This window comes from Rhinatrema bivittatum, chromosome 2 (assembly GCF_901001135.1).
Source record: "Rhinatrema bivittatum chromosome 2, aRhiBiv1.1, whole genome shotgun sequence".
Classification (NCBI taxonomy): Eukaryota; Metazoa; Chordata; class Amphibia; order Gymnophiona; family Rhinatrematidae; genus Rhinatrema; species Rhinatrema bivittatum.
This window is the reverse complement of record NC_042616.1, coordinates 258,583,910-258,605,847: the sequence shown is the minus strand read 5'-3', so window position 1 is coordinate 258,605,847 and position 21,938 is coordinate 258,583,910. Positions and strand designations below refer to the sequence as shown.

The 21,938-nt window shown below is 45.2% G+C and overlaps 1 protein-coding gene across 1 annotated transcript in view; it reads right to left on the bottom strand.

Annotated features, from left to right (window-relative positions):
- NEK10 (NIMA related kinase 10) overlaps window positions 1-21,938 on the bottom strand; it is a 587,606-nt gene that overhangs the window by 332,667 nt on the left and 233,001 nt on the right. The gene's annotated exons all lie outside the window — the stretch shown is intronic.

Below are 21,938 nucleotides of genomic sequence, written 5' to 3'. Positions count from 1 at the left end.
AATTGCCACTGTGCCTGGAGGCTCCAGCCCCGCCCCTGGACTGCCCCTCCCCTCCCATGCCCCACCCCCCTTTTCAAGCCCCGGGACATACACTTGTCCCGGGGCTTGCGCACATCGCTGGGCCTATGCAAAATAGGCTCGGCGCGCGCAGGAGTGGATTCTGGGGGTTACGCACGTAACCCTTTGAAAATACATCCCTTTGTGTGTATATATAAATAAGCGCAAATATAGTTATGTTGCCTGCATAACTTTTAAAACATTGGGCTACTTATCTTGCTAAATGCCTGATTCATTAAGTCATTTCTTCCATTCTGTGTCTATGGAAAAATACCATGATGAAGATAGCCAGATAAGTCACAAAAAGCGCTACTCATCCGGTAACACACATGTTAAATAGTATTGCAAAGGTTTTTATCACTCTCTACCGGGGCGGATTGGCCTATCGTGGGATCGGGCATCCCCTTGTGGGCCGGTCGCTCTGGTCAAGTGGTCTGCCGAGCATGGCCACGACAGAGCCTCGCTCGGCAAACCATGGGGTATCTTCTGGGCCAGTTTTGGGGAAAATCCCCGGGCCGATCTTTACCCGGAATCCACCCCTGCTCTCTACCTAGCTTGTTTGAAGCTAGGTAGAGAGTGCATTGGACAAATCAACTCCTCTTGTTCCTTTCATCGATTCAAACAGAAAATCTTCAGTGATGCCAACTTTGCTGTTTATACCTCCTACTGTGTATGTAAAACTGCCCCCCCCCCAAAAAAAAACCTACCCCATCTCCCAAACCCTCTTATAGTGATATAAATAAATAATAACATAAATTCACTAGATGCTAGCATGAAAAAAAGGGGAAACTAAGGCCTGGATTTTCCTATGGCGCACAGTTCTTTGAATCGCGCGGTAATGGGGGGGGGGGGGCGGGCCTGCGAAAGCTGGCAGCGATCGCACCACCGCGGTGTTATCGCTGCTGGCTTTCGCACCCAATAGCACCATCGTAAAAGGTGGTGCTATTGGGCGCGCTACTGGCAGCGATAAGGGTTCTTACCTTTTCGCCGCCAGAGATGTTTCCACCGCGTCTGCCCTAGTGCTGCCCCGACTTCTTTTCTGGTGCCGACGCCGCCCCAACTCCACCTCAATTTAGCTATCGCACATGAAAAGGGACTCTTCGTGTATGATAGGGTTAGAAAATGACGCCCTAAGAGACAGTACTTCACAATAGCACTTTCCTTCATACCAATATAAACACACTGAATAATGCCATCATAATAGACCCTACCGGTCCAGAGACCTTCATTGTCCTATGAATAATCATCTGGAAAGATTTTGAGCAATTTTTTTTAAACATTTTTTAAATGCATATAAAACTTATCTTTGTTTTAGTCCATATCCCGACATGGTCCATGTTTTGAAACAAGGTTTCTGCATCAAGGGGTAATTTCATTAATATGAACAATATCTTTCATTTACAATCCATAATGGCATTAGCATAGGTTGGCACCAATTACCCCCTTCGAGTTGAGATTGAAGGCCTAGGAATGCTGTAATTTCACAGGTTTCAGTTCTCGAGGTTAAGAATACAGCCTTGGAAAATCGTTTCCAGTCTTTGGAAAACTCATATTTGTAGGTAGAATCAAGAGTTTCTAAGTTGCAAACTAAGGTGCAGCAAGTTGAGAAAGAGGAATCTTTGGTTAAATACTGTACATATTTATCTAATAAAGTGGTGAATATTTAGAATCTTATTAGAAGGAAGAATTTGAGATTATAAATGTTCCTAAATTACCAGTAGCTTCTCCAAAAAATATGAGTAGAAGATATTTGACTGAGATTCTTAAAGTTCCTGAACAATCTGTGCCATCTGTTTCAAGAGTATATTATATTCCTTCCTTTAAAAAAGAAGAGGAGTTTGTATAAGGTCAGCAGGAACCATCTTCTAATATGTGACTGCACTATTAGAATCTTCAGATACTATTTTGGCCAAGGCTTCTAGCTTGATAGTTTCCCTGGTTCAGGAACCGGACAGAAACTTGTTATTGAAACTTTAACCATTGTGGAGAGCTCTTTTTACAACATAGTAATGGTTTTCCCTTATGTTTCTAGGACAGAAGAAATGCAATTTCTGTTAATCCATCCTATGGTTTTGTAGATGGGGTTATCTTCTTTCTTAAGTTTCCCTGTAAGTGTTGTGTTTCTTATATGCTGTTTGAACCTAGCTAACGTTCATTTTTTTTTAATTGATAAAGATTGTGCAAAGTTCTCTAATGCCTTTGTAATCTGCTACTGGTTGAAATCTTTACAATTCTGATTGTATATATTAGTTCTGGATGAATACTGCCCATTTGTTTTGAGATTTTTCCTATTGGATAATAATTTAATCCTTCCATTATAGTAGACGATATAGAGTTGTGATTTTTTTCTTATTTTCCTTCTGTGTGATATTGTTAATTGTCTTTATGTTTTTGAAATTTCGCTCATTTTCTATTTCAAGGTTATCTTGAACTTATGTAATGTGAAATTATAAATAAAAAGTTAAAACAAAATTTTGGACTTTGTAATTTTATATGAACCTTGCATCTCCTTCAGATAAGTACTGCACAATTTCTGTTTTTCTGAAGATTTACATTTTTAATTTGTAAATTTAGAAAAATCTCATTAAAATTTCTGAAAAGTTTTTTTTCTTAAAACTATAATAGCAAGGAAAACCTTAAATTTTGACACTGATGAATCCTGAGATCTCGGTATTGCCTGTTTTCTGTTTCCTGCAGATTGAGTGCAGTTTAGTTGGATGCTTGATATTTTTAAATTTGTGAACCAATGTTTTTATATGTTTTACATTTTGCTTCCTATTTTTGCCATGAAAGGAAAAGAAACTAAACGTTTTAAATTGATTTTTATAAGCTATAATGAAAGCTTTGAGGCTGCAGAAAGGCCCTCCAGGAGATATTCTGGTACTAAGCAGGAGATGAATAAAAGGAGTGCATTTGTGTGAGTAATAACACAAACAGGTGAATTTTCAAAAGGTTGAATGAAGAAAAATGAGCATGTATACATATAAATAACATACATTGGTGTACATACTATTTTATAAACATCAAATATGCATGCATAAAGAAGGCTTTGCCCGCAAATGTACATGTATAATAAAGGGGCAGTCTAGGGGAAATCTGGGGCAGGGCCAACATATATGTGTGAAAGTTGTTGTTTTAAGAGAGACGCCTGTAGATTTGACAACTTGCACGTGTAATTTTACATCTGCTAATTATCTTCCTGTATGCACAAATGTTAAAATATTTGCCAACTTACACTTGTAAACAGAGAATTAGGAAGATAAGTTTAGCTTAATTTTCACACATAAATTATCCACACATATAATTTTAAAATAGATTTGAAAAATATGTGTGTTTTTTGCTTCATTTACCCATTCAGTGGCACTTAGCTGAATAAGTTCTGACTTATCCATAAGACGACAAATGTCATGCTGGGTCAGACCAAGGTCCATTGAGCCCAGCATTCTGTCTAGATCCCAAGTAGATGATCTAATTCTTGTATCCTACACTGTCATAGATGTAAGCCCTTGGGCTGTGGTGTGGTTGTCACAGCCTAATGGGCAAACCTGCTAAGCCCAAGCCGACAGTTGGTGGACTGACTCACTATTAATGGGACTGGAGCTGGAGCTTCACCTATACAACCTGGTTTCCCACAGGGTTCCAAGGGCCAGCAGAGTTTAGGCAAAAGTCCCATAAGGAGTGGTCAGACAAAGTCAGGGTATGGGCTGAGGTCAGGCTGGCAGTGAGTAGATAGAGGTCTCGATCTAGGGCAAGGTTGGGCCAAGCGGAAGTCCAAGGAGAAGTCGATGTTCATAGCAGAGGTAAGTACCAGGCAGCAGACAAAAGAGTGGTCAAGTCCGAAGCAGAGGTCAGTATTGGGAGTCAGACAGAGAGGCTGGCAGGGCAAGATAAGGTACTAGGATGAGACACAAGCAGGACAACCAAGGCAGGGCAGGACAAGGCAACAAGGAGGCAAGGCAGAGGAACACAAGTAGTAACACCCACTGCAAGGAAGAGAGATCTGCTGCTGAAGTGCCAGCTGGAAGTGCCGCTAATGTTTTCCTGCTGCGGGGTCCTTTTAGTTCAGTGCATGTCGTGTGCGAACAGGTGCAGAGGGAGACCTGAGGAGGGAAGATGGCGGCATCCATGCTGTGTCTGCATTGGGGGGGGGGGGGGGTAAGTGCACCTGGTTGTGGGGCCATCCTGCAGCCGGCCAAACATTACACACTCCCAGGCATAACTGCTGGCTTTTTCAAGTCTACCTGGCTAATAATTGTATATGGACATTTCCTTTAGGAACTTGTGCAATCTTCTTTTGAACCCCACTTTATTAGTTGCCTTGACCATGTCCTTTGGCAACGGATTCTATAACTTGATTGTGCTCAGAGTGAAAAAAGATTTCCTACAATTTGTTTTAAATCTGCCACTTGCTAGTTTTATGGAGTGTTCCCTAGTCCTAGTGTTGTTTGAAAGGGTAAATAAACATTCCCTATTTAACTGTTCCACCCCACTCATGATTTTGTAAATTTCAATCATATCACCTCTCAGTCATCTCTTGTCCAAGCTAAAAGTCCTAATCTGTTTAGCCTTTCTTCATAAGGGAGCTTTTCCATCCCTTTGATCATTTTTGTCACTCTTTTCTGTACTTTTTCTATGTCTGCTCTGTCTGAGGCAATGAAAACCGCACACAGTAGTCAAAGTACAGTCACAACATGGATCTATATATAGACATTATAGTATTTTCAGTTTTATTCTCTATTCCTTTCCAAATAATTCCTAACATTACGTTTGCCTTTTTGACTTCTATTACACTGAGTTGAAGATTTCAAGACATTGTCACAAGGTCTCTGAAGTCCTTTTCCTGGGTGGTGATTAACACGGAACCCAGCATCATGTACTTGTAGTTGAGCTTATTTTTCCCTACATGTATTACTTTGTACTTGTCCACATTAAATTTCAGCTGCCATTTAGAAGCCCAGTCTCCTAATCTCACAAGATTCTTCTGCAGTTCTTCACAATCCACTGCCGTTTTAAAGACTTGAAAAAATGTTGTCATCTGCAAATTTGGTTACCTCACTCATTTTTCCTTTCTCCAGATCATCTACAAAAACGCAAAATAGCACAGGTCCTAAAATAGATCCCTGGGACATTCCACTAACAAACTTTCTCCATTTGGAAAACTGACCATTTAGTCCTACTCTATTTACTGTCTTTTATCAAGATATTAATACACAATAGATGCTATCTCTATTCCCAACATCTCCCAATTTCCTGAGGAGTCTTTCATGAGGGACTTTGTCAAATGACTTCTGAAAATGCAAATATACTATATCAACCAGCTCACCTTTGTCTGCATGTTTATGTACACCCTCAAGCATATCTAATAAATTGGTAAGGCAGAACTTAGTTGTGTCTAGAGGTGGATCCTTGGGAGAGACGAGGTTGGAGCCTCCTATAGGAGTTACCTATAGGCTAGAGATGTGAATCGGAACCGGAATCGGTTCGTTTCCGGTTCCGATTCAAATCGTGCATTTTTTTTTCTCCGGCCCGATCATTTTTTTTTTTTTTTTTATCGGCTGCGTCTGATCTCATAAACAAAAAAACCCACCCCGACCCTTTAAAACCGCTCCCTTAGCCTCCACCACCCTCCCGACCCCCCCAAAAATGTTTTAAAATTACCTGGTGGTCCAGTGGGCCTCGGGAGCAATCTCCCACTCTCAGGCCGTCGGCTGCCACTAATAAAAATGGCGCTGATGGCCCTTTGCCCTTACCATGTGACAGGGTAACCGTGCCATTGGCCAGCCCCTGTCACATGGTAGGAGCACTGGATGGCCGGCACTATTTTTAAAGATGGTGCCGGCCGTCCAATGCTCCCAAGGCCCACTGGACCACCAGGTAATTTTAAAACATTTTTGGGGGGGTCGGGAGGGTGGTGGAGGCTAAGGGAGTGGTTTTAAAGGGTCGGGGTGGGTTTTTTCTTTATCGGCTGACAGCCCGAGCGCGACAGAACGCTCCCGGGACCCCCAATGGACCACCAGGTAATTTTAAAACGTTTAAAACGTTTTTGGGGGTTCGGGAGGGTGGTGGAGGCTAAGAGAGCGGTTTTAAAGGGTTGGTAGTGTGCACTAACCCGATTAACGATTTTTTCATGATAAATCGGTGGAATTTCTATTGTATCACATTCTTTAACGATTAATGATGATTTAAAAAATATTGGACGATATTTTAAATCATCAAAAAATGATTCACATCCCTACTATAGGCCCTCATCATCGGGAGGCGGATGTAGACAGCGGAGACCCAACCGGACCTTCACCTTTACCAGCCCTCGTTCCCCGCATGTTGAGTCCTTGGGTGCCGGGGCCAGCAGGACTTAGGAGCAGGTCTCCCTGAGGCTGATCTATGTTTGAGAGGCGTAGGCAAGTCAGGTGGTCCGATGGTTGGGGCAGGCTGCAAGTAGGAGAATCAGAAGATGGGCCAGAGGTTGAGGCAGGTGGCTAGCAGCAGAAACGGAGAACAGGCAGACGGTCGAGGCAGGCGGCAGATGACGGCGAAATCCAGGGGCGAACCAAGTCAGGAACCGGGAGAGCAAGCCAGGGGGATGTGGAGTCAGAACAGGAGCAGGAGCACAAAGAGGCTAGAAGACGCAGAGGCAGGAACACACGGAGGCTGGAACACACGGAGGCAACACACAGCTCAAAGGCAGAGCAAGACCTGTTGCTGAGGCGAAGGTAAGGCAGTAGGAGCAGCCTTAAATAGGTCCAGAACGGGTGGCACCTCTGGGTCCCGTGGGAGGTGTTTCCTGCTGCTGCCCCTTTAAGAAGGGGGAAGTGCCGCATATGCATGTCTAGTGGTGGCCATGTCTGGCAGTACAGGGACAGCCGGGGCCAGCTACCCGCCGTGCCAAGGAAGCAGAGGGCCCTGCCGAGCGGGAGTGGTGGTGGAGACCCGAACCTGCTTGAGGGGTAAGTGTGGCCGGTCACAGCATCCCATGGCTGGCTACCACAACAAACTTCCCTTTGCAAAACCCATATTGATTCTCCCCCATTAAACCAAATCTATTTGTATAGTCAGTAATTTTGTTTTTAAAAATAGCTTCAACCATTTTGTCCAGCACAGATATCAAGTTCACCAATCTATAGTATCCTGGATCAAGCCTGGAGCCTTTTTTTTAAGTGTGGGGTCACATTGGCCTCCCTCCAATCTTCTGGTACCATGGCTGTTTTAAATGATATGTTGCAAATCACCAGAAGCAGGTTTACAATTTCGTTTTTTAGTTACTTAGAACGCTGGGTGAGTACCACCAAGTCCAGGTGATTTGTTCTTTAGTCTATCAATCTGAAATATTACGTACTCCAGTTTCACATTGACTCTATCAAGACATTCAGAGTCTTCACCATCAAAAATGTTTCCAGTGTGGGTATGACCCAACATCCTTTTCAGTAAAGACAGAGGAAAATAATTCATGTAGTTTTTCTGCTATTTCTTTGTCTTCCCTGACCACCTCTTTTACTCCTCGGTCATCTAGCAGCTCAACTGGCTCCCTCACAGGCTTTTTACTTCAAATGTATTTGAAAAAGTTTTGCTACTTATTTTTATCTCTAAGGCAAGCTTGATTTCAGATTTTTTCTTTGCCTGCTTAATTACTTTTTTACATCTGTAACCCTTAGTGGGGTATTTTAAGTCCCAAGGACACACAATTTATTTATATCTTCTGAGGCTGCTCCAGCTAACCATTCGCTCCCACGCTGACTTTTAATCTCTGGGGGAGAAGCTCTTGCTTATAGCCCAGATGATGAAAAGAAGTTGCCAGGGTGTGTGCTGTACTTTAAGTGCTTATAATGGGATGAGAAGCTGTAAGATCTCAGACAAGACCAGATCTGTGAGTTAAAATAAAGTTTACTGATTCATAAAGATAAAGTCTATTGTCTAAAATGATGAAAGTATATCTAACTGTAGTTACAGGGTTCTGTGTAGGTAGGTGTCCTGATTATAGACCTCTGGATAGAGCCCATGGTGATTTTAAATGTGCATACTCTCTCAGCAGCTGTCCCTGGTAACCTAATGAGAGGGTTCCCTTTTAACTGCAATAATCCTACTTTTAGAGATCTTCTTTCCCATGGACACTCAGCCTGTCCTGATTACTTAGGGAGCTGAAGTAAGTTGCAAAAAACAAAGGAAAAAAAAGGTAGAGTTTAGAGGGAGGGAATTTAGAAGGGGGTTAGGGAAGTTCCCTCCCAGTCCTCTCCTTAATTGAAATGGATTGGGAGGGAACTGGGGAAGGCCCGAATGCATCGATGTGCGGAAATTACAAAAGACCTCCCCCTTGAGCACCCTGCCTGCACATATGCTTGCGGATTATAAAATCCAGTGCGCATGTGTGCACGGCCCACAGATTTTATAACATGCACGTGCTGGCGTGCACATGTTATAAAATCCACAAGTCCATGTGCGCATGTGGTGCTACAGTTGGAGAAGGCTCAGAAGAGTCAGAAGATACTGTAGAAAAAGTGGAAAGAGAGTTGAAGCCACCACAGGAACACACAAGTGAAATCCAGAGAGTCCTGCCAGGAAGGATTGGAACCCAGAACAGCAATGGAACTCATTTAAAAAGACTGGTGGTGGACACAGGCCAAAGGGTGGAGTAGGTGGTTGTGCTATTTGGGGTAACCCCAATGAGAGGGGGAGATCATGCCCCATAGCCCCTACCCAGATTCTAGCTGATGGGAGGCCAGAGAAGTATATTGAGGAGTGGAGTCACTTCCCTGGATGGCATCCAGGGTGAGTGGTAGTACTCAGCCCAACGGGTTTGAGCTGAGAGGGAGGGTACATAAAAAAACTAGCCTTACTATCCCTCCTTAACCTATTCAGGACCCAAGCAAGATGCCTGATCCACCTTAAAACCCATAGAGAGAGAGAGCTCTGTTGGTGGGACCCTGCTGGGCAGGATAAGAGGTGGAGCCCAGCTGGGAAGGAGAGACCACACATCTCCAGGAGAAGACAGCTCCTGAACCCTCTCTGTCTGAAGGTAAAAGCTGTTGGTTCACTGCTGGAGAAAAGCAGTTTACTTTGTTTGTATACCGAATGCTATAATAAAGTAGAATCTTGTATGAAAGAGGCTGGTGTCAGCGGGGAGTGTGTCTCCAGCTGATGTTTTGCTTGGCTATCCCACACTAACTTTCTGCAAAATAATGCAGCTTGAATTGTTTGAGGCAAGTCATGTTGTTTTATTTGCATGAAATTAGGTATTCATGAGCTGCTTTGCATGTATTTGCAAAGCTTATTTATGCAAAGCAGCTTATTTATGCTTAATATTTGGGTAAAATATCATTCAATATCATTGTGATAAGCATATATTGTGTGATAAATAGTGTCTTTCATGCAATAAATGCTGTTTTTTGGATGTTAAATTCTTATCATGGATTAATAAATCTATCTCTAGATTGCCTTCTGGGTATATGGACATCTTATAATACCTGAATGTAATCTGCTTTGATGTGCCTGAAATGCAGAATATAAATCAATCACATAAATAGTCCTTTTTCCTATTGTGGGTGATGGATATATTAGCCAATATTTTGGGTCCTGCCATGATGAGTATGTTCTAAAGCAGAGCGCTCTGTATGACTCTATATATGGTGAAGATCCCCTAGACCATGTTCTGCTGGGTAAGTGTGACAAATATATAGGTCAGATAAGATTTCATTTCCCACTGCTTCTACCTTCTCTGTCTTAGGTTTCTGTGTTCCTCCATTTCCCCTTTCCTTCCTGTACTGGGTTATAGGGGTGTGCATTCGTTTGCAACGTATTGGCAATCCGCAACGTATATGCCACATTTGTTGTATTCGTGGGGGTCACGAAAGGTATGGTGAACCCCCATGAACACAATGTATCACTAACGAATAACCCCCCACCCTCCTGACCCCCCTAAGACTTGCCAAAAGTCCCTGGTGGTCCAGAGGGGGGTCCTCGAGCTATCTCCTGCAATTGGGCCGTCGGCTGTCGGTATTCAAAATGGCGCCGACGGCCCAATTGCAGGAGATCACTCCAGGATCCCGCTGGACCACCAAGGACTTTTGGAAAGTCTTGGGGAGGTCAGGAGTCCCCCCCCCCCCCCCAAGACTTTCCAAAAGTCCCTGGTGGTCCACCCCTGTGAAATAGTAAGGGCAAAGGCTATTGGCGCCATTTTGAATACTGGCAACCGACGGCCTGAGTGAAGGAGATCGCTCCAGGATCCCCGCTGGACCACCAGGGACTTTTGGCAAGCCTTGGGGGGGACATCTGGACCACCAGGGACTTTTGGCAAGTCTTGGGGGGGGACTTCTGACCTCCACAAGACTTGCCAAAAGTTCCTGGTAGTCCAGCGGAGGTCCTGGAGTGATCTCCTGCCCTCGGGCCGTCGGCTGCCAGTATTCAAAATGATGCCGCTAGCCTTTGCCCTTACAATGTCACAGGGGCTACCGGTGCAATTGGTCAGCCCCTGTCACATGGTAGGAGCGCAAGATGGCACCAGCCATCCATTGCTCCTACCATGTGACAGGGGCCGACCAATGGCACCGGTAGCCCCTGTGACATAGTAAGGGCAAAGGCTATCAGCGCCATTTTGAATACCGGCAGCCGACCGCCTGAGTGCAGGTGATCGCTCCAGGACTCCTGCTGGACCAACAGGGACTTTTGGCAAGTCTTGGGGGGGTTGTAGTAAATTAAATTTAAAGGGTTGGGATAGGGATTTTTTTGGGAAACAAATACATATGTAACTAATGAATGGATCGGGGTCCCCCGAGAACGGATGCAACAGATTTGGGTCCCGACGAATACGAATACCGAATGGGACAAATCCATCCCTGATGCACATCCCTACTGGGTTACCCTGTATAAAATAATTGTCAGCTGCAAACTAATCTAGCATTAGAAGGATATATTAGAACATCTGAATAAAAGAAAGGTGTTCTTTACCATCTGAGTTGACAATATTGACTTCTAAGCAAGAGAACAATTAAGAGGAAAGCAGAATGCAAATTGTTCTTTTTTTCCATTTTGATACACTTTGCTTTTCATTACTGCACATTATTGTGCTTTACACATTCCTAAAACAAGATTTTGGGAGTAGTTTTATGTTTTTTTTAGAAAACCCATTAGAATAAATTAATAAAAGCCTGGTTTTATAGGAGTAGATATTAAAATGAGAACATATTTTGCTTATAACTTATACCTCAGTTATATATGAAAGCCCATTTTTACATTTAATTCATTATTGCTCTTTTCTACTTTTATTATATTTTAATTATTACTATCTATAGTTTTATACCTTCCCAAGGCATAAAATTTACTTTTTTGGCAGGAAAGAAGAAATTTCCTGTGTGTTGCTACTTTTTTCTCCATCACTTCTTATGAAGCAGTATGGTGCAGAATGGGGATTTTGGTATTGTTAAGGAGTGCTTTTAGTTTCTTGTCTTTACGTTGACATCACACTGAAAACATATTTAGTAGTCTACTTCCAACTTATTTCAGAAGATGTTGACATCAGGAGAGCAACTTTTCATGTCCAAAAATGAATAATAAGTAGAGATGTGAATCGGAACCGGAATCGGTTCGGATTCCGGTTCAGATTCACATCGTGTTTTTTTTTTCGTCCGGCCCGATCACACCCGAGCCGATAAACAAAAAACCCATCCCGACCCTTTAAAACTAATCACTTAGCTTCCCCCACCTTCCCAACCCCCCCAAAAACATTTTACAGGTACCTGGTGGTCTAGTGGGGGTCCCGGGAGTGATCTCCCACTCTCTGGCCGTCGGCTGCCACTAATAAAAATGGCACCGATGGCCTTTGCCCTTACCATGTGACAGGGTATCCGTGCCATTGGCCGGTCCCTGTCACATGGAGGGAGCACTGGATGGCCCGCGCCATTTTTAAAGATGGTGCCGGCCATCCAGTGCTCCCTCCATGTGACAGGGACCAGCCAGTGGCACGGATACCCTATCACATGGTAAGGGCAAAGGGCCATCGGCGCCATTTTAATTAGTGGCAGCCGACGGCCCGGGAGATTGCTCCCGGGACCAGCACTGGACCACCAGGTACCTGTAAAACGTTTTTTGGGGGGTCGGGAGGGTAGGGGAAGCTAAGGGATTAGTTTTAAAGGGTTGAGGTGGGTTTAGGGGTTATTTTTGTGTGCCGTTTTTCCCCCTCCCCCAAAATGATAAGAGAACCCCCCACGAAAAATATTGTGGGGTTTTCCTATTGTTTTGGGGGAGCCCCCGATTTCTGACGATTTTGAAAATATCGACGATATTTTCAATCGTCCGAAGCCTGATTCACATCCCTAATAATAAGAATAATTTAATGAAACTGAGTGGGGGACTAACCCAAAAGCCAAAATAAGGAAAGTTTATTTGAATTCTCTGAGATGCACAGACCCTCTCAGCAACAGCTTCAAAATGAGGTTGTCAAATATTTTTATTTACTTGATGCAGCAAATATTTTTGGCCAGTTGGGGATAAATCAAGCACTTAATTATTGTGGTATCTTTTTGTGAATTCTAGAAGTATGTACACAATTATACATGGGGTAAATCTTTGCAGGATATAGTCAAAAATATCCCCTATCAGTTTCTGCAACATGACATTTTTATATTAGATAACCAAATGTTGTGTCTTATCACAGATGTTGTGAGTTGTCTGACAGACTTACTGTATGTAGTGCCTACAGAACTATTCACCTTGTATTCAAATAATTTTCAAATTAGAATAATGTTCACATTTCTGGTACATACACAAACAGAGAGGCATCAGAGCAAAGCAATCCTTGTATAGCATGCAAAGAACAACATTGCCACTCAGTGGTAATATGCCCTATCTGCTGTTCTACTATTTTACTATTTCTTTCTTGAAAGAACATTTTGTATTTCCATAACATCAGGTTTTTAACAAGTATCTCATACCCATTAACTTGCAGGTGCTGATTTATCTTGGGTATATTTTCTAACACAAATTCCTATAGGATTTTCAGTATGGAGAAATTATGTCTTACTGTTAATTTCCTTTCCTTTACTTCTGCTACACCAGTCCAGAACCTATGGGTATATCCTCTCATCCAGCGCAAATGAGGCAGAGTTCTAAGATATATATTTTTTTTAATGACATCACTAGAACATAAGTGATGCATAGAACACATTCAACCAGTTTACTATTGTCAAAGCTATAAATAACAAACAAAAGAAATATTATGAAAACAGAGAAAATTTACATTTCAAAAACAGTGCCCCAGCCAAAAACCTGAAAATTATTCAACAACAAATAAAATGAATATCAGCAAAGCTATTTGAAGGAAAACATGCCCAAATGTAACCAACAGTAAAACAATGAAACATTTAAATAAAGTGATTAGAAATCTTATCTCAAAACAAATATAAGGTGGGGTTCTGGACTGGTATAGCAGAAGTAAAGGAACGGAAATTAACAGGTACAATATAATTCCTCCTTCCATTACCTTCTGCTCCATCAGTCCTGAACCAATGGGAAATACCAAAGCCCAGTTAAGGATGGATGGATAACAATCCCGCTTTCAAGATAGATGAACCAAAATTGGAATCTTGCCTAGCAAGAAGATCCAACTTGTAATGCTTTGCAAATGTTCCCAAGGATGACCATGTTGCACCTTACATATTTCTTTATTTTTGTTTTTGTTTAAATATTTTTATTGAGAAACAGAGTAACAAATAAACATATCATATTGAAACATACATTGAGTTGTAGCAATTAGTACCATATAACCAGTGGTTACTACAATTATTCCCAAATATATAATAGAGAAGAGGCCTCAAGGAGGCAAGAGGAAATAGAACAAAGAAGGAGGGAAAGATACAGACAGAAAGAAAGAAAAGAGGAGAGAGGAGAGAGAAGAGAGAAAGAGGAGGAAACTGTGAGACTCTGAATTGTGGTGACAATTGGGTAGCGCCTACCACATCCCTAAGACAGTGACTTTATGTAGTCATTGTTATGGATCTGATGCCGGATGGGCGTAGACAACAGATATGAGTTAGCAATCTGTTAAGGATCTGCTAGGGAGTTAGCAATCTCTTATGCTTCGACTCCTGAGAGGGGAGGAGTTAACAATCTTGTTATGTGCGAGCTCCTCTGGAGGATATCCTGAGAGGGACCACTGGGTAGGCTTGAGTATGGAGACAGACACAGAATTCTTTTATTAGACAGGAAATAGAACCACCAGAGGTGGTAGTAGTGAGCTGCTATGCCCAGCAGGGCTGAAGTCCCTCAGGTACTGGAACCACAATCCCAGGGTAGCTGAGCTGTAGAGAAACTATAGATAGTGAGTAGACAGGTATACTGTGTTCATAGCCAGAACTGGATGACAGATCTCACATAAGGTCTTTAGAAAGCTCAGTAGCTGGAAAGGTTTAGGCTCACGAGGAGCGAGTACCTGGTTCCAGGGAAAGCTCTGAGAGAGCGATGGTAACTCACAATTGTCTGTATCTGTGATAGCTTCCAGGCAGTAGAGAATCTTCAGAGAGTTCAGGAACATGGGCCCTCGAAGAGTGAGTACCGATTGCTATCGGCAATCTGAAATAGAGAAAAGAGAGCAAGGCCCCCGAGGAGCGGGTACCCCTGGTAAGTCCAAGGAAGCAGAGTAGCTTAGGTAGTGAAACCCTTTGCTAACTCGCTCCATCAGCAATTTCTGAGACCTTTTATATTGGAAGTGGATGACATCAGTTCAAGGGGACGCCCCTGAGGTTCGTGCCCTTGCTGGTACATCATTCGGAGCGCGCGCACACGTCCTACGTCATCAGGAACATGGTGGATCCACAGCGTCATGCCACTCTGGGGACGCCAGAGGAAGATGGCAAGAAGACGCCGCGGCAGCAAACCGTCCATCAGGCCCGGAGGGAGTCGCCACAGTGGTAAGGAGGGCGGAGTGAGGGCGTCGAGCAGCGACGGACGCAACAGTCATAAGTGGCTTCCACACCCTACATCAAGTTCCCATTTGATGATATTTAATGGCCATGGTTTGTTCATATTTACTGAACAGGCATACAGAGTTCCACCAGAGATGTTCAGAAAGCCTGTCACTGTGATTCCAATTAGCCATAATATTGTGGATAGCAATAGTGAGCAGAAAGTCTAGTAGTTTGCGGGACAGTATCGGGAGGTTCAAGGTTCTATCTGCTCCCTTTAGGACTATAATATAGAAATAGATGGGTTGTGAGATATGAAGTATACTCGAAGTGATTTTCCATATCTGGCCCCAAAAGAGAGTTACATAAGGGCAATGAAAAAGCATGTGGGATAAAGTACCAATTGCTTCAGTGCACGACCAGCATGTACGGGAGGTGAGTAAACCTGCACGGTGTAATTTCCAGGGGGTCCAAGCCACTCTATGTAATATAAAAAAGGAGGTCTGAGTCAAGCTAGATGACAATGAGATATGAGTGGACACCCTCCATACATACTTCCAGGCTGCTGTAGTAGGGGTGTAGGAAAATTCTGATGTCCATACTGAATATAATCCTTTTAGAGGACGAGAGGCTGAATGAGCTTTAATTAGTTTATATAAGCGGGAGGCCAAATGTCCTTGCAGACTGTATTTCTGATATATCGTAAGTAGATAAGGTAAGGATTCACTGACCAAATCAGATAATGTAAGCGTGTGAAGGACAGTGCGTGGTTGTAACCATGCATAAAACTGAGACTTGGGAAGGGCAAATTTCATTTGAAGTTGTTCAAAAGTGAGAATATTCATATCATGAAGGACAGAAGAAAGGAACCAGATCCCTTTGGTTTGCCACAATGGCCAATTCACCGCTTGACCAGCTATGGTAATCAGTGGATTGTGCCAAAGGGGAGCAAGAGAAGAGGATCGCCATGAACAATACTTAGGATCCTTATAGGAATCAAATTCCAAAAAGACTCTATGGGTGGACCGTAGGATAGAATTGAGCGCATGTTTACGCAATAAGGGTACCTTTAATGGAAGCTGATTGTCTATCTAATAGCTAGTAGAAGGGGTTCCAAAGCCAGGTTAAACAATAAAGGAGACAAAGGACATCCTTGTCTAGTGCCTCTTTGTAAGGGGAATTGTGGAGATTTTCGATTATTAATATACAGGAAAGCAGATGGGGAAGAATATAAGAGTTTGTGTTATGACCCTCAGCGGCGGCAAGCCGCAACCGGGGCCCATCCCTTACCGGCGCGGCAGACCGCCTCGTCTCCAATGACGATGTCCTGCTTCTGCTGGTCGAGTCCGCGAATGTGCGCCACTCAACATGGCCGCGGCGTCGGTCGTCCTCCCGGGGCTTCTGGCTCCGCCCCCTCCAGGGCCATACGCGGCTGAGGATTTGCTACAGGGGTCATCCCTGCGCTAGGATTGGCTCCTCGCTTGGAGTGTCAGCCATTAGGGACTATTTAAAGGCAAGGCCTGCACCTCAGACCTTGCCTTGACTTCATCTTGGCTCCTGTGGTTTGTTTCCGAGTTCGGTTCCTGCGTCTGACCTCCCGTGCTTGATTCCTGGATTGGCTGCGGTGTATTCTTCTGGCTCTTGACCCCTGGACCAGCTGTGGAGAATCCTTGGCTCATGACCCCTGGACCGGCCGCGGAGTATTCTTTGATACTGAACTTTTGGACCGGTTGCGGAGTTCCTTTGGGCTCTGATTTCTGGACTGTGCATACCAATTCCCCGACCTGCTGGAGGCACCAGCTCAGCTCTCTCTTCCACGACCTGCTGGAGGCGCCAGCTCAGCTCTCTCTTCCACGACCTGTTGGAGACGTCAGCTTCGGATCCTATGACCTGCTGGAGGCGCCAGCTCAGCTCTCTCCTCCACGACCTGTTGGAGACGTCCACTTTGGGTCCTACAACCTGCTGGAGGCGCCAGCTCAGCTCTATCTTCCACGACCTGTTGGAGACATCAGCTTCTGATCCCACGACCTGCTGGAGGCACCAGCTATCTGGACCACACGACCTGCAGGAGGCGCCTGCATCCAGATTTCCTTTTCCCCTTCTCCTGTGAGTCCTGGAATTGGCCTCGCCTTCCAGCGACTGGATGCACGCTCTTTGCTGGATCAAGGGTCCACATCCTAAGGCATAACAGTTTGATCCAGGATAAGAAGGCTGGGCCAATACCGAACCATTGGAAGCTCAAAAGCAAAAAGGCCACTCCACCCTATCGAAAGCCTTTTCCGCATCGAGGGAAATAGCTACAGCAGGATTTGAGAGGGAGATGTGAATCGGAATCGGTTCCAATTCACATCGTTAATTTTTTTTTGTGAGGCCCGACCCTTTAAAATTGACCCCTTACCTTCCCCCACCCTCCCAAACCCCCCCCCCCAAAACTTTTTACGAGTACCTGGTGGTCTAGTGGGGGCACGGGGACCGATATCCCGCTCTCGGGCCATCGGCGCCATTTTGGCTGCCACTCAAAAATGGCACCGATGGCCCGATAAAAAAAAAACCCTACCCGACCCTTTAAAAATGACCCCTTAGCTTCCCCCACCCTCCCAATCCCCCCAAAACATTTTAAAATTACCTGGTGGTCCAGTGGTGGTCCCGGGAGCGATCTCCCATTCTTGGGCCATCAGCTGCCACTCATAAAGATGGCGCCAATGGCCCTTTGCCCTTTGCCCTTACCATGTGACAGGGTATCCGTGCCTTTGGCCGGCCCCTGTCACATGGTAGGAGCACTGGCTGGCCGGCGCCATCTTTAAAGATGCATGATAAAAGTCAGTGGCAGCCAAAATGGCGCCAATGGCCCGAGAGCAGGAGATCGGTCCCCACGCCCCCACTGGACCACCAGGTACTCGTAAAAGGTTTTGGGGGGGTTCGGGAGGGTGGGGGAAGGTAAGGGATTAGTTTTATAGGGTCAGGATGGGTTTAGGGGTTGTTTTGGTGTGCCAGTTTTCCCACCCTCCTTAACGGGAGTAATGATTTTTCACGATAAATCGGGAAAATTTCTATTGTATCATGCACTCTAACGATTTTTGACTATTTAAAAAATATCGTACGATTTTTTAAATCGTCAAAAAACGATTCACATCCCTAGTAAGCAAAGAAGAAAAATACGTGTGCAAATGGGGAGATATATCCAGTTTAAATGCATGATAAAAGTCAGTGGTAAGGCCATCAGGTCCAGGGGACTTTCCTCCAGACAAGGAGGTGATAGCTGAAGTGATTTCCATTATAGATATGGGAGCGTCCAATGTCGCAGCTTGAGACAGAGCTAATGAGGGGTGAGAAAGATCAGATAAAAACTGTAGAATATCTGCAGGCGAGAGTCAGCAAATGGGTAACCTTTTGTAGTTGAAAGCAGTAATGTCACTCGAGGGGGACGCCCCCAAGGTTTGCGCTAACACTGCTATAAGACATGAGGTGTGCGCGCGCACGCACCCTAGGAGACCTCAGGTCAACATGGCAGGACGCCGCGCCAAGCTGCTCCGGGGTCACCGGAGGGTGCGGCAAGGAGACGCTACGGATGCCATCCTCCTGAGGCTGGTGGAGAAGGCTGAATAGAGGTGAGATATGTCGGGCGAAGCCATCTGAGACCAACTGACACAACAGTACCCCCCTTCAAAGGACCTCCTCCAGACCCTCTACCTGGTCTTGGTTTCCGAGGATGTGAATGTTGATACTGGTTCAGCATCTCTTTGTCCAGAATTTTAGATATAGGTTCCCACAAGTTATTTTCTGGCCATAGCCCTCCCATGACAGGAGGTATTCCCATACTCTTCCTCTCTTAATTACATCAAGTATAGCATCTACTTTGTACTCAATGTCCTCTTCTGCATCAACAGGAGGGGGTTCTGGTGTCTTGGTGCTGAATTTGTTGAGAATGACCGGTTTCAGTAATGAGACGTGAAACGGGTTATGGATCTTCATTGCTGGAGGAAGTTTGAGACTGTAGGAGAGATTGCTTAGACATCGGAGGATGGGGAATGATCTGACATATCGTGGAGGGAAGCGAGCAGATGGCAACTTCAATCTAAGGTGCTTCGTAGACAACCAGACCTTATCACCAGGCTTGAGTTCAGGAGCCTTGCCATGATGAACGTCATAGTCTCGTTTTGCTCGGATTCCAGCTTTGACGCGCATCTTCTTTGTCTTCTTCCAGTTGTTGAATCTCATCGGCAGTGGCTTATGCTGCCGGGGACGACACTGAAAGTGGACGTGGCAAAGGTCGTGAAGTTAGTCGTCCATATACCACTTCGAATGGTGTTGATCCAGTAGATGTTGCTGGATGAGAGTTGATGGAAAACTTGACCCACAGTAGAAGTTCAGCCCAGTCATTCTGGTGTGAAGAGACATAGGCTCTGAGGAACTGTTTGAGGGTACAGTTCATCCTCTCAGTTTGGCCGTTGGATTGCAGATGGTAAGATGAAGTGAAGTCGAGAGTGATATCAAACTTCTTGCAAAGAGCCTTCCAGAATTTGGCTGTGAATTGTACGCCTCTGTCTGAGATGATGTGCTTCAGTATTCCGTGCAGGCAGAATATGTGGCTGATGAAAAGCTTTGCAAATTCACTGGCAGATGGTAAGCCAGGAAGTGCCACAAAGTGAGCCATCTTTGAGAATCTGTCCACCGTTACCCAGATAGTGTTGTTGCCCTCAGAGAGGTGTAAGTCCACCACGAAGTCCATGCAATGTGAGCCCAGGGCTCATCCGGTATGGGTAAAAGTTGTAGCTGACCCCAAGGATATCCAGGCGGAGGTTTTTGTCTGGCACAGTTGGTACTGGCCACTACATAAGCGAAGGCGTCTTTGCTCATAGACGGCCACCAGTAGAATTTTTGCAGCTTTGCCAGGGTTCTCCGTTGACCAGGATGTCCAGCCAATTTAGAGTCATGAGCCCATGCTAGTACTATCTTCCGGAGGTTGATAGGCACAATCGTTTTGCCCGCAGGTACTGGGTGAGTAGCTGATAGAATGACTCTCTCAGGTTCAATGATGTGTTGCGGAGGATCAGGCACATCTTCAGATAAAAAAGTGCAGGATAGGGCATCTGCACTGACGTTTTCATCTCCAGGTCAGTACTTCAAGATGAAATCAAACCTGATAAAGAACAGGGACCACCTCACCTGTTTATGGTTGAGGCACTGGGCGTGATGAAGGTATTCTAGGTTTTTATGGTCAGTAAAAAACGTTATCTGGTGTTGAGCACCCTCGAGCCAGAGTCTCCACTCTTCGAACGCCTTCTTTATCACCAACAATTCCTTATCTCCAACTCCATAGTTCCTCTCAGCCAGTGTGAATCGTCTGGAGAAGAAGGAACATGGCCGCAGGATCTTGGAGTCACTGGTTTGACTTAATACAGCCCCTATGCTAACATCAGAGGCATCCACCTCGACAATAAAGGGGCGTGTAGGATCCTGAGACATGGCTTGCTGGAGAAAGTGTCCTTCCATTTTTGGAAAGCGGTGACAGCCTCTATAGACCAATTGGCAACATTGGCACCCTTCTTTGTCAGAGCTGTTAAAGGCACAGTCAGTGAGGAGTAATTCTTAATGAAGGTTCTATAGTAATTTGTAAATCCCAGAAACCTTCTGAGAGCTTTTAGTCCAGAAGGTTGGGACCATTTCTGAATGCTTTCCAGCTTTTTATGGGTCCATCTGGAACCCCTTGTTAGACACTATGTACCCTAGGAACGGTACAGATTCCTTGTGGAATTTGCATTTGGACAGCTTAGCATATAGATGGTACTCCCGCAGTGTTAGGAGTTAGCAGTCTGCTAGGGAGTTAGCAATCTGTTGTTATTTAGGAGAGTTGGACGAGTGGCAGATGACCATGACCCCGGGGGAAGATCCCGTGAGGGACCACCAGTCAGGCTCAGAGTTAAGAGACAGACACATACTAGCTCTTTTATTAGACAGTATACTGAACCACCAGAGGTGGCAGTAGTGAGCTGGCATACCCGGCTAGGCTGTAGTCCCTCAGATACTGGAACAGCGATCCCTGGAGGCTGAGCTGTAGAGAAACTGAAATATAGTGAGTAGGCAGGGTATGCAGAGTTCATGTACCGAACCTGATGGAACACTCACACAATGTCTCATAGAAGCCCAGGAGCTGGAATGTACAGGCCCTCGAGGAGCGAGTACCTGGTTCCAGGGAAAGCTCTGAGAGAGCGACGGTAATTCACTGATGTAGTTGGCAGTGATGACTTCCAGGCAGAAGAGAATACAGAGCAAGTCTGGGAACAAGGGCCCTCGAAGAGCGAGTACCGGTTCCAGACTGTCACCTGAAAAACAAAGGAGAGAGCGAGGCCCCCGAGGAGTGGGTACTCCTGATAAGCCCTCTGTAGGCGGTCAAACAGCTCTGAGATGAGTGGTAAGGGATAGTAGTCTTTGACTGTGTGTTACAGAGAGGGTTTTTCTTGTGCCCTTGGGCCTCGGCCCGACCCCAGACGGATCCAGGACCGAACTGAGGGTTGGCGGCGTGTCTCAGCCTGGCGGAGACACGGTCTTACCCTCTGCCAGGCCTGCAAGCTCCCGGGGCCAACAGGATGATGTTGGTAGATGAACAGTCCTCCGACCATTCCAAGCCCTTTCGGACCTGCTGGTTAGGATCGGCATGGAGCAGCAGGCCGGCCTGAGGATGAGGGCAGACGGAGGCCTTGTGACACGAAGAATTGAGACTATGACTGAGGCGAAGACATCATAGACGAAGGACTGATGCGACGGCATCACAGAGAAGGCGAGGAACTTGGCAGAGTCAAGACAAGACAAGAAGCTGGGGAGGTCAGACATTGGTACTGTCTCTCAGGGCACCCTACACAGCCCACCTTCATGGGCAGTCCCAATGGGTTGGTCGTGGACCACCCTGTCCCACTGCGCGCCCTACACAGCCTGAGGAGGCTGGTCACGGACCACGTGGAGAGCAGGCAAGCGCAGGAAGGAATCCAGCCGAGGCGG